Here is an 11720-nt window from a genome sequence, read left to right as displayed (position 1 = left end):
GACTTACCAGTCTGTAATTGCCGGGATCACGTCTAGAGCCCTTCTTAAATATTGGCGTTACATTAGCTATCTTCCAGTCATTGGGTACAGTAGCTGATTTAAAGGACAGGTTACAAACTATAGTTAATAGTTCCACAATTTCACATTTGAGTTCTTTCAGAACTCTTGGGTGAATGCCATCTGGTCCCGATGACTTGTTACTGTTAAGATTCTCAATTAATTCCAAAACCTCCTCTAGTGATATTTCAATCTGTGACAATTCCTCAGATTTGTCACCTACAAAAGACAGCTCAGGTCTGGGAATCTCCCTAACATCCACAGCCGTGAAGACTGAAGCAAAGAATTCATTTTGTTTCTCTGCAATGACTTTATCATCTTTAAGTGCTCCTTTTGTATCTCGATTGTCCAGGGGCCCCACTGGTTGTTTAGCAGGCTTCCTGCTTCTGATGTATTTAAAAAAACATTTTGTTATTACCTTTTGAGGTATATGTAGGATAGATCTACCCTGGAATAAAAACCTGCAGTAGACTTGGATTTGTGAGGCTATAAAATTGCAATGGAGGTGTTCAGGCTGAGGTTGGGGACTGGACTCTGAGACCCCACAAAGAGAGAGAGTCCCAGAGCCTGGGCTCCACTCCAAATGACTACATTGCAGTTTTATAGCCCTGCAAGTGCGGACGAGCTGCAGGTCTTTTATTGCAGTGTAGACATATCCAGAGAGGCCTCAACTACCCAGGGCTAGTCACGGTACAAACACGGCATGCAAGAGGCAGTGCCTGTCCAAAGAGTGTATAATCTAATTGACAAGACAGAGTGGGAGGGGAAACAGAGGGACAGAGCGATGAAGTGACTTGCCCAAGAACACAAAAGTTTGGTGGCAGAGCCAGGCATAATACCGACCTCTTCAACTACTCTGCCTCTGCATTCTAGAGCACAGAATTCTGGATTCCAAATTCTCTGACCCTTTTGGCTCTGTGGATCATTGCAGCCCTGTCATGGAAAGATGTGCATTTGAGATTTCTAGTACTTCCTGCTTCCAGCCACACCACTATGAGACTTGCAAGAACAAATTTACTCCTACTGCTTTGGTATTTATTTCACCAGTCCCCACTGGAGCCAAGAAGATATGAAGAATTAGGAAATAATGTTAAGAAAGCTCTCCAAATGTTTTCAAACCTGAAAAACTGACTGATTTGAGTTTTGAACAAAGGTTGGGTTGCTTCCTCCTTCTCTTTGCAGAGCAGAAACAAGTACAATTGTGCCAATCAAGTTTCCCAGTTGTGATGTACAACTGAATATACATTATAATATACTGAAAATATACTGAAAATTCTATTCTTACGCCACTTCAGTCTGAGCTTCTCCAGCGTACTGTCTGACATACGCTATTGCAGGGGAGAGGGAATCACACCATACAGTGACCACTGCCTGGCAAGGTTTTCCTTCAGGATTCCGGAAGCAGAGTGATTGGCTGTATTTAGTGACATTCTGTTCCATTAACAGTCCTAGCTTTTGGAGATTGAAATTGTTTTTATCATCTTGGCACATTAAACCCCAAATTTCCATCTAGTATCACTGCCCAGTCCATCAGGTGTTTAATAGAGCACAGGATAAGTTGCCAGCAAGGGTACATAGAAAGTGCATCGAAAATACATAGCAAACATATACTGTAGATACCAAAATGTACCACAGTTCTCTATTACTTCAGATAAAGCTGCAGACAGGTTATAATGCTATCCTTGCAAACTAGTACTCCAATCTTGCAGAGCCTTAAGCCCATGCTTACTTTTACCCATGTGAGTTATTGAAGACATTAAGCCTGGCTTCCCTCTCTAAGAAAGTTGAAAATGTTGATAAATCACAAGTTATATGGAAAGAGGGAAGATGAGAAAGCAGGACTGTGTAGAGAAGGATCAAAGGCAGAGATGAGCCCAAGTGAGGATATGCAGATCCCTGCAAATATCAGAATTCGGATCCAACTGCTACCCCAAAGAGCCAAGAATATTTACTTAGATTATAATATCCAAGCTTTTTGTTCTGTGTTTGCACAGCACCTAGCACAGTGGGGTCCTAGCCCCTGAGTAGGGCTCCCAGGTGCTACTGCAATACAAATAATAACGCTGCAAGAACTGTGTAAGTCATTCTCTGCACTAAAATAGCAGTTTATTTTCATATGTCTACTTTCTTCTTTAATTTTCCATCGTTTTGGTTCTGTAATGGGTTAGTTCCTGACATAGATGAAAAGAAAAATGCCCTCCCCCGCACCCAATACAGCATGGTCTATTTCCAGATACGCTCCTTCACTTTGCTCTGGATTCTGCCACACATGCTCACAAGGAGCAGTACTGTACTCTGCATTTCAGCTGAACTACTCACCATATATGATGCCACCTATTGTCAAGGGAGGGTAGTAGGATCTAGATCTATTTGTATCTGTTATCAGTGAAAACCTGTAATGGAAACTGAACATCAAATCTCTCACATCTGCTTTTTGCATTCAAAGTATGCAGGTGTCAGGTGATTTCAGTGAGGAGGTAACATAACCTGCACTTCCCATAAAGACTCTTTGGGTTAATGAGCTGTGGAAAATAATGATCACAGCTGACTGTGCCCCTGAAAATGACAGTCACCTGAAAACCAGGACATGGCAGCAAAACAGGTGAATGATGATGATGATGATCCAGATCCTGCAGGGAGCTTGGAGTGGGCAGAGCCCCAGAACTCCTGAGAAATCCTCCTGAGTTAGAGGTCTGTCCGTGCAGAGCTCACTGCAGGCTTGGGTCTCGAGATATCTGGGTTCACAGAGATGATACACCAACTCCGCTTTACAGGAACAAACCAAAGCTAGAAACTTCTTGCTGGGAGAAATCAAAAATTGTTATGAAGCTCAGAGCTTTAAACTAGAGCTGGCCAAAGTAGTCAGGGCATAAAATGCTATTGGAAGAATGGCTTCTGCTGGCCAATTGTTTTCAGACAAACTTTGATTCTTGGGAATTTACTCATTTTCCATGACTGTCTGGAGGTTTAAGGTGAACACATGGTGTGCTGTCCATTGTTCTGCATAGAACAAGACATTTAATAGCAGCACACTGTGTGTGTCCTGTGCCTGAAGGAGCTCAGGCAGCACCTGTGGGAAGCGGAAGGGACCTAGGGTCTGGACGGGAAATGGCATTTGCTGTTTGTGGTTGATTCTTTCCTCTGTTCACTGTCCATATTTATCCTTGTTGGTGTTAACAATCTGCGGTCAGATCGCCCCACCCATTGCCATCTGCACCAGGAGCGCTGGGAAGCCGTGACATGCATACATTCTGATCTGCACCTCTGGGCTGACGGGACCGATCATTCCCTGCAGCCCCACTAAGTCCTGGGTCTCTGATTTGCTAATCTCATCAGGGGCCAATTACTGCCAATTGCCATGATGGATTTCAGACTGTAGACAGTTGTGCACTAGACACTCATCGCACACAGGCCATTGGTAACAGTTCATTGACACCTGTCTGCACTTGATTGCCTTGGGAGCTGCAAGGTAGCGGGGAAAGCCTCCATGTTCCATTACCAATGCCCTGAGTCATACCAGCTAAGACTGTTAGTTCTAACAAGAGCCTGGCAGAAGCATTCTGTCCCTGTGTGACTTAAGGCTGCTACTATGCCATGGTGAATAAAAAGGGAGATGCTGTAATTATGACACAGCAAACGCTCAAGTGTCTGGAAAACAGACTTTAGCCCCCAGAATCTCTTTAGTCCCAAGAATGTCTCCAGAAGCAGCAGAAGAGGGAACCAGAGTATTTATTAATTATGTATTATATTATATTATATTATATTTATATTAATGCAATAGATTTTATTTAACAGGACTTCAACTGAAAAACTCTACTCAAAGCTAATATACCTCAAACCTTTTATGAACCATGAATTCCTTTGATTGCAAGCTCTATGGGGCAGGGACCATCTTTTTGTCATGTTTGTACAGTGCCTAGCACAATGGAGATGGAGCTGCTCAGTGCTACTGCAGTCCAAATAATAACCAAATATGCTCTATTAATAGCACAGTTACATAGATTTATACATGCCAAGCCCAGAAGGGACTAGATGATAATCCAGTCTGACCTCCTGTATAATACAGGCAAGAGAAGTCCCAGCAGAGTCAGGACCCCATTTTGCTAGGTGCCATACATACACATGGCAAGACAGACTGTTCTCTGAAGAGCGTGCAATCTACATAGCCAAGACAGAGAGGGCAGTGTTCTGCCCGAGGTCACATGGCACCTCAGGGGCAGAGCTGGGAACAGGCCCCAGATCTCCTCCCTGACTCTCCAATGCTGGAACTGCTGGCCCACGTTTAATGGCCTGACCTGGCTGCTTTGAGCAAGAACGGACGTGAGTGGCTCTGAAGAGTTGACTGGACTGACCAATCCCAACACCTCTAAGAGATGCTGTTTGGCCAGATACCCAGGAGGAGAGAGCTGAAGAAATTAAAGACTGGACTGTCACCAAGCAACAAAGTCCATACAGCTGTTCCTGCTGTCCATGAGTAATCCTTGTCCTAGAATTGATTGTCATAATGCTGTTAAGTAGTCTGAAAAACAGAGGATTTCCTCTAACTACATTCTGGATGGATTTCCCAGCTGTGGTCTCAGTCTCCTCTTCTGAGCAAAGAGAACTGAGATCTGACAATCAAAGTGTGAAGTGTTCACACTGCACCATGCAATCCAAATTCTTGTTTGGCCAATGCACGTGGCAATAAGCTGCCCAGAACCTGGCCCAGAGCCTTCACCTGGGGTGACAGATGCTTTGGGAGTTCTCCTCTCCCACCTTTGTCTTAACCTGCACTTACTGATGCAGAATTTCTTACCCTCTGATAATGTAGAGGCATGGGCATGTAATGGGAGGGAATGGCTGGATATTTTACCCTCAAAAAACAAAAAAGGGACTAAAAGCACTTTGTTCCTCTTTCTCTTACACAAGATTCCTTATGAGCCTGATCCAAAACTCACTGAGGTCAATGTGGGTTTTGCCACTCATGTCAATGGGCTCTGAGTCAGGCCCCATCACACAAAGAGCCCAGTTTTCACCTCTGGGCACGTTCATGAGGGAGCTCACTTCTGGCTTTAGACCCCTGAAGCAGCTCCTGAAACATCAGTTCGGGCATTTAAATGCAACTGAAACATGGAGCTAGGTGTGCCAACTTAGCCTCAAAACTGGACCCCAAACATTGGCGGTGGACCAGGACCCACTGGCTATCCTATCCTTCCACCTAGGGGCCATGCGTTTACTGTTGATCGAACCCTGCCACCTCTCTATAAAGCATTTACACTGTTAATGCGGATCAGCCGAGCCAGCTCAGCGAACTCCATCTCCTTGGTATTCACTCCTCAACTCCAAGCACCTTGTCTCCTTTCCCTCTGACCTGAAAAAGGCTTGATTGGTGTTGGGCAAGTACACTTAGGCCTGCAACAAATCCTTGGATCAATGTGTCAGAATCATGAGATTCTTGCTGTATCTGTGGATGAGGCTTTCAATCCTGCTCTCTTTATTAACTAGCTGGCTCTCCTGGACAGAGGAGAGAAGCTTACAGCCGCAGTAAGCCAAAGCTGTAATACGCCATACATCATTATCTCACAGGAACATGACACCCACTCTCACTTTCAGAGTGAAGTCTCCATGGATTTGAAATATGGTCAACCTTGGATTTACTCTCTCCTTATCAAGAGGGAGAGATCTTCTGCCGGTGCAAAGCAGTGTCAACTCCACTGACTGCAATGCAGGTTGTCTATGGAATTTCAATGGAGTGACACCGATTTTCACCAGATGAGGATAGGGTCATTGATTTCTACTAGGACTCAGACTGCGATGGTTAATTGAAATGATGCCCTGGTACCTATGTGCGGTGATTTTTTAGAATGCTATTTGTAATTTAATGTCTCAACTGACGTTGCAACTGTTTCCCGGTGAATCAGGGACTGGCAATAGACGGAGAAAGATGGGGTGTGCATGAACTACCCTGAGTATCCCCAATATGGTGAGGAATTTATCAGAATTTCTCTTTTTCGATAGAACAAACATCATTGTAAAAACTCATTCACAACCAACTAAAAGGCAATACTGGAAAAAATCAGACAAAATTAGAGGGAAAAATTCCCCTCAGCCATATGAGGATCCAGAACACTGCTTCTCTGGGCCAGCAGGCACCATGATCTGAACAGAAATATGGGAGGGATAGAAGACCTCATCCTTCAAGTCTCAAGACAATTCGGATCAGCTCTCCATCAGGTTCAGACCTGCAGGGTTTTTGTACCTTCCTTTGAAGCATCTGGCACTGGCCAGTGTCAGAGACACTGAACTAGACTACCCCGGGTCTGATCCTGTCCCATGCACCTACTAGCCTCACCCCCTTCCCTGGCACCAATTTCCAGATGGGTCTGTAACCCCTTCTCCTTACTGTGTTTTCAAGGTTACTTTCTCCTCTCCAAGGCCCTGCCTGCACAGAAGCTGCAAGTTCTCAGCTCAGGGAGATGTACATATGCTAGTTCTGCTCATGCTAGTGCACTAAAAATAGGTGCTGTGGCCACCGCAGCATGGGTGGTGATTTGGGCTAGGTACATACTCAGATGACTCGACTGAGCTATGGCCCATGCCATCAGGGCTACACTGCTGTTTTTAGGCGCTAGTTTGAGTAGATGTGTACATCTACCCAGTGTGTGTACAGCAGTGCTTGCAAGCAGTAATAGAAGTATCAGACCGCAGTGAACAGTCTGACATTGCTTTATGTTTATTTATGGTTGTTCAGTTAACCTCCCCTATCCCACCAGACAGGAACATAAAGGTAACTCTAGTATTGTTCACAAGCTGGGAAGTACCACAACTGTCCTGCACGTTGGAAGCTCTAACAGGGCATTCAGAATCTGTAGTAGCCTATTGCTATACCATAGACTTTGCTAGTGTGCCCTGGGGCAAGTCACTGTGTCTCAGTTCCTCCTCTGTACAATGGGGATAGCAGCACTGCCCTGGTCCCAGGGGTGTGACAAGGATAAATACATACATCAAGGACTGCAAGGTGGTAATGGGGGCCAGGCAAGTACCTAAGAGAAAGATCCAAAGAAGTCAGACTCACTGAAAAGTATTCTTAAAGGGGTCAATTAAAAATGATGAACTCACAAACTAATTAACAGATTTACTTGAAAAATGAATGAAAACTGGCTGAGGGACTCTGGAGCAGAACAGAGGAGCTTGTTACTTCATAGAATCATAGAATATCAGGATTGGAAGGGATCTCAGGAGATCATCTAGTCCAACCCCCTGCTCAAAGCAGGACAAATCCCCAACTAAATCATCCCAGCCCGGGCTTTGTCAAGCCTGACCTTAAAAACCTCTAAGGAAGGAGATTCCACCACCTCCTTAGGTAACCCATTCCAGTGCTTCACCACCCTCCTAGGGAAAAAGTTTTTCCTCATATCCAAACTAAACCTCCCCCACTGCAACTTGAGACTATTACTCCTTGTTCTGTCATCTGCTACCACTGAGAACAGTCTAGATCCATCCTCTTTGGAACCCCCTTTCAGGTAGTTGAAAGCAGCTATCAAATCCCCCCTCATTCTTCTCTTCTGCAGACTAAATAATTAATTATGTGACTGTTTGAACAGACATGGAACTGTGTATATGAACATCTGAACAACACATGTATACTCAGTGCAGAACTATCTATTGCATAGCTGATGTGCTTTGTGGAGAGTCATAATGTAAACAGAGAAACCTCAGAGAAACTTCTGTATAAATAACATAGAGTGTGTGATCAACTCTGCATCCTTTGTCTGGCTGATGTGCATGATGATGTTAACACGACGTTTGAGATTTGACCTCAGTTCAGCATGGTACCTGAGCACATGCCTAACTTGAAGCTTCTGAATAGTTCCACTGAAGCCAGTGGGTCTGTTGATAGCTCACAGCTAGGCATGTGCCTAAATTTGTTGAATCAGGCCTATAGTTGACTTTATTTAATAACTTAATGACAAGTGAGAAGATCAGAGTCAATGCAGTGGGATGTGCTCTTCTCTAATGTGTGCCCTGAGAGGGAGTGTGATAGAAGGGGGATTAGTATGTTGGAGGGGCTGAATATTGTGTTAGTTTGGTGGGATAGGGGAGGTTTACTGAACACTCATAAACAATCACAAAACAATGTCAGACTGTACACTGCTGTCTGATACTTCTTCTATTGCTGCTTGCAAGCACTGCTGTGCCCACACTGGATAGTCTCTCCCTATGGGCCCCATTACTACAGTATCCAAGCATCGAGTTACAATCACTGATGCATTTATCTTCACAATGCCCCAGAGAGGGAGGGCAGTGCTACTGTCTCCATTTTACAGAGGGGAACTGAGGCAAAGAGAGACTAAGTGACCTATCTAAAGTCACACAGGGGGCATGTTTGGCACAGCAGGGAATTGAACCTGAGTCCCAGGGTAGTGATCTAAGTACGGACCATCGTTCCTCTTGTGATAGGCAGCTAGTGCTCAGAGATGGGTAGTGGGGGTGGGTGGAGAGCTGTTTGCAAAAACATTTTGATGGACATTTTTCAACCGAAAATGGTTTTCATCTAATTTTCACAGCCAGCAGTAGCTGGATGCCAATGTTGCCTTTGCTTACAACTCCCTTGCATTTCAGTGCCTGCACTGGGAGGAAAGAACTCAGAGAGTTTAGTTTGCTCACGTGTAATGAAGTTTTTGCAGGGTCCCTCCTACAGCTGTCCCTCAAGGAACAAATGGCTCTTTCCGAATGCAAGATGACACTGTTGAACATTTCCCTCTGATCGCTTCCTCTCCCACCAGCCTTTCACCACCACTCCTGTCAACAGACTGATGGAGCCCTTTTTGTTCACAAAACGGCCTTTGCGCTTGGCTGAGCAGCCCGTTTTGCCAGGCTTGTCACTGCATTGTCATGCTTTTTGGAAACTGTCATTGCCCTGTAAAGTGTTTTCAGACGTCAATTGGATGCTGCACCATTTCTTTTTTATTAAGCCTAGATTGGCTGGGATGGGCTGTAGCAAAAATGCTACTTTTGGGGGCTTCTACAATTGTAGCATTAAGCAGCCTGCCCTAACCAGTGCTTTTCCGTGGTCCAATGAATTTCTCTCTTGATTATCCTCTCACTCTTCTATGGCTCAACAACTGACCTGGGGACTGTATGACCAGAGTGCATGGGACTCTCTGCCCTTCCTTCCCCCCAGAGCTAGGGTAAAATGGTCAAAAGTGCTTAAGTGACTTAGGAGCCTAAAGCCCTGTCAGGGTTCCTTCCCCACTCTGAACTGTAGGATACAGATGTGGGGACCAGCATGAAAGACCCCCTAAGCTTATTTCTACCAGTTTAGGTTAAAAACTTCCCCGAGGTACAAACTTTGCCTTGTCCTTGAACAGTGTGCTGCCACCACCAAGTGATTTAGACAAAGAACAGGGCAAGGACCACTTGGGAGTCCTATTCCCCCAAAATATTCCCCCAAGCCCTACACCTCCTTTCCTGGGGAAGGCTTGATAATAATATCCTCACCAATTGGTACAGGTGAACACAGATCCAAACCCTTGGATCTTAAGAACAATGAAAAATTAATCAGGTTCTTAAAAGAAGAATTTTATTTAAAGAAAAGGTAAAAGAATCACCTCTGTAAAATCAGGATGGTAAATACTTTACAGGGTAATCAGATTCAAAACATGGAGAATCTCTCTAAGCAAAACCTTAAGTTACAAAAAGACACAAAAACAGAAATACACATTCCCTCCAGCACAGCAAATTTACAAGCCAAAACAAAAAAGACCTAACGCGTTTTCTAGCTAGATTACTTACTAACTTTACAGGAGTTGAAGGGCTTGCATCCTTGATCTGTTCCCGGCAAAGGTACCACACAGACAGACAAAAGCCTTCCCCCCCCTCCAGATTTGAAAGTATCTTGTCCCCTCATTGGTCATTTTGGATCAGGTGCCAGCGAGATTACCTTAGCTTCTTAACCCTTTACAGGTGAAAGGATTTTGCCTCTGGCCAGGAGGGATTTTATAGCACTGTAAACAGAAAGGTGGTTACCCTTCCCTTTATATTTATGACAACTCCATTTTCAGTAGTGACAGAGGCACATAGGAGCCTAGGACTCCTGATTTTCAATAAGATTCAGGCTCTTACAGCCCTAATCTTCAAGGATAGAGGTCCCCTTGATTTTAATGGGAGTTAGGCACGTAAATACCTTTGAGGATCTGGGCCCGAGTGCCTAAGGGCTCGTCTACACTTACAAGTTCTTTATCCCAGTAAAGTTGAGATGGTACAATGGCCCTATTGCAGAGGCAGTTATACCAGTACAAAAGGACTTACACTAGGGCCATGTCTACATTTACTGCTGCTATCGATGCAGCAAGGGTCAATTTAGCAGGTATAGTGAAGACTGGCTAAATCGACCGGAGAGCGTCTCCCATCAATGCAGCGCAGTGAGGACACTGCGGTAAGTTGACCTAAGCTACGTCGACTCCAGCTACATTATTCACATAGCTGGAGTAAAAAGAAAAGGAGGACTTGTGGCACCTTAGAGACTAACAAATTTATTTGAGCATAAGCTTTCGTGAGCTACAGCTCACTTCATCGGATGCATTTGGTGGAAAATACAGAGGGGGGATTGATATACACACAGAGAACATGAAACAATGGGTTTTATCATACACACTGTAAGGAGAGTGATCACTTAAGATAAGCCATCACCAGCAGCGGGGGGGAGGGGGGGAAGGAGGAAAACCTTTCATGGTGACAAGCAAGGTAGGCTATTTCCAGCAGTTAACAAGAATATCTGAGGAACAGTAGGGGGTGGGGTGGGGTGGGGGGGGAGAAATAACATGGGGAAATAGTTTTACTTTGTGTAATGACTCATCCATTCCCAGTCTCTATTCAAGCCTAAGTTAATTGTATCCAGTTTGCAAATTAATTCCAATTCAGCAGTCTCTCGTTAGAGTCTGTTTTTGAAGTTTTTTTGTTGAAGAATAGCCACCCTCAGGTCTGTAATCGAGTGACCGGAGAGATTGAAGTGTTCTCCACCTGGTTTTTGAAGAAGTAGCATAACTTAGGTCGACTTATCCCAGTAGTTTAGACAAGGCCTAGTATAGCTTATTCTGGGTCAGGAAATGAACTGAGTTACAGGTACAAGGCACCTTTATACAACTATAACTGTGTCTACACAGGGCTTTTACCAGTGTAACTATGCTGGGGGGAAATCTCCACAAGCCTAATGGACATGTTTATAATACTGGTAACACTACAGACTCTCTAGTCACTGTAGACCAGACCTCAGTCAAATGGGACTTGGGCTCCCATATCATGTAGGTGCTTTTGGAAATATCACCACATGCTTGCTATTTTATTCTGGTCCAGAAAATATCAACATGACAGCGCTGAGAACATGCTCAAAGCTCATTACAATTGTTTTGTTTTCTGCTGAGTGGCTCTCCCGAACTGAAGGCAGATCGTGTATGGTTGAGCATTGTCTGGAGGTTGAACATGCCTCATTTATCTACTGCTGTCTAAATACCTATTTGTGAGATGCATGCTGCACCCTGAGCCACTCTAAAGGTCAAACGAGATATACTCTTAAATTTTTCAAACCTATACAAGGAGTGGTAGTATTTTAATATTAATTATTCAAAGAAAACACACCGCAGTGATTAGATATTAAACACAGCATTTTACCTGCATTCTGGCTT

The 11720-nt window shown here is 44.3% G+C and overlaps 1 protein-coding gene across 6 annotated transcripts in view; it reads right to left on the bottom strand.

Annotated features, from left to right (window-relative positions):
- SLC8A1 (solute carrier family 8 member A1) overlaps positions 1-11720 on the bottom strand; it is a 337787-nt gene that overhangs the window by 90785 nt on the left and 235282 nt on the right. The window lies entirely within an intron of this gene.

Source organism: Dermochelys coriacea, chromosome 3 (assembly GCF_009764565.3).
Source record: "Dermochelys coriacea isolate rDerCor1 chromosome 3, rDerCor1.pri.v4, whole genome shotgun sequence".
In the NCBI taxonomy this organism is placed as follows: domain Eukaryota; kingdom Metazoa; phylum Chordata; order Testudines; family Dermochelyidae; genus Dermochelys; species Dermochelys coriacea.
The sequence above is the reverse complement of the archived record's forward strand: the minus strand, read 5'-3'. Positions and strand labels throughout refer to the sequence as shown.